A 1,003-nucleotide genomic window follows, 5' to 3' on the forward strand; every position below is an offset into this window, starting at 1 on the left:
GAAACTCCGTCTCAAAAAAAAAAAAAAAAAAAACTGTCAGGGCATAAATGTTCTGACTGACACTTAAGAATGTGACTCATAAATTACATGCTATTCCTATATTTAATTTAGATATCAGAGTACTTCCTATGTATAAAACAGAATACTGTATAATGTTTAAAAATAAATAATCCACTAAATATGAAGTAGTTCCTTGTTGTTAGTCAGGTCTATTAGTCCTTAAATATATTATGCAAAAAAATGTAAGCTACTTTTTCAGGAATGATGCAAAACTTGCCTTTTTCCCTTAATAGCACTGTTGCATGCATAGTAAGTAGCATATACATATAAAATATGAAGGAAATAAACCCATTAGAAGCATGCCTTTGCTTTCTGATTTTATATGCCAGCCTCTCATTATTGCCATGACCGTACCTTCTGGCTGCTACCAATCATGAAGTAAAAAGGAGGAACATGACTAAAACTAATTACTACAGTACCAACTATCATTGACAAGCACCTGCATCTCAATTCTCATTAAGGAAGTTTATGTCCATAGTTAATACTTTCTTGGTGTTTTTCTTTGGCTTGCTGGAGTCAGTCCTTATTTATGCAATTTCCTTAAACAACGTATATTCTTTTCCCTATTAACAAGAACAGATGCCCAGATGTTTTGTTGCAAACATTTGTCTAGAATTGTCCTGTTCGGTACTTCTTGTTAGTGACTAGCCAATTAGCACCACTTAAAATTACACAAATATTCAGAAAGACAGATAGTATTTTATTCCTAAAATCTGAAGGCTTCAACAAAACAGAACTTGAGACTTTTTTTTTCTCAACAGGTCAGTAAGACCTATTGGTTTATGATGACAAGAAAGATAAAGGAAGACATTCCCCATCAAACACTTTTCAAATTAAGTCATTCAGCTAGTCATCTGAAAACTAGGAAAATCATATTACAGAATGCATTTTTTTTGTACCTTAACAATGGTATAAGTTAATTTAATTTTTTAAAAAACTTACA

General features: G+C 31.6%; 1 protein-coding gene across 1 annotated transcript in view; it reads right to left on the reverse strand.

Annotated features, from left to right (window-relative positions):
* KDM5B (lysine demethylase 5B) overlaps window positions 1-1,003 on the reverse strand; it is an 87,318-nt gene that overhangs the window by 12,068 nt on the left and 74,247 nt on the right. The gene's annotated exons all lie outside the window — the stretch shown is intronic.

The sequence above is a fragment of the Cebus imitator genome, unplaced genomic scaffold (assembly GCF_001604975.1).
Source record: "Cebus imitator isolate Cc_AM_T3 unplaced genomic scaffold, Cebus_imitator-1.0 Scaffold38, whole genome shotgun sequence".
In the NCBI taxonomy this organism is placed as follows: Eukaryota; Metazoa; Chordata; class Mammalia; order Primates; family Cebidae; genus Cebus; species Cebus imitator.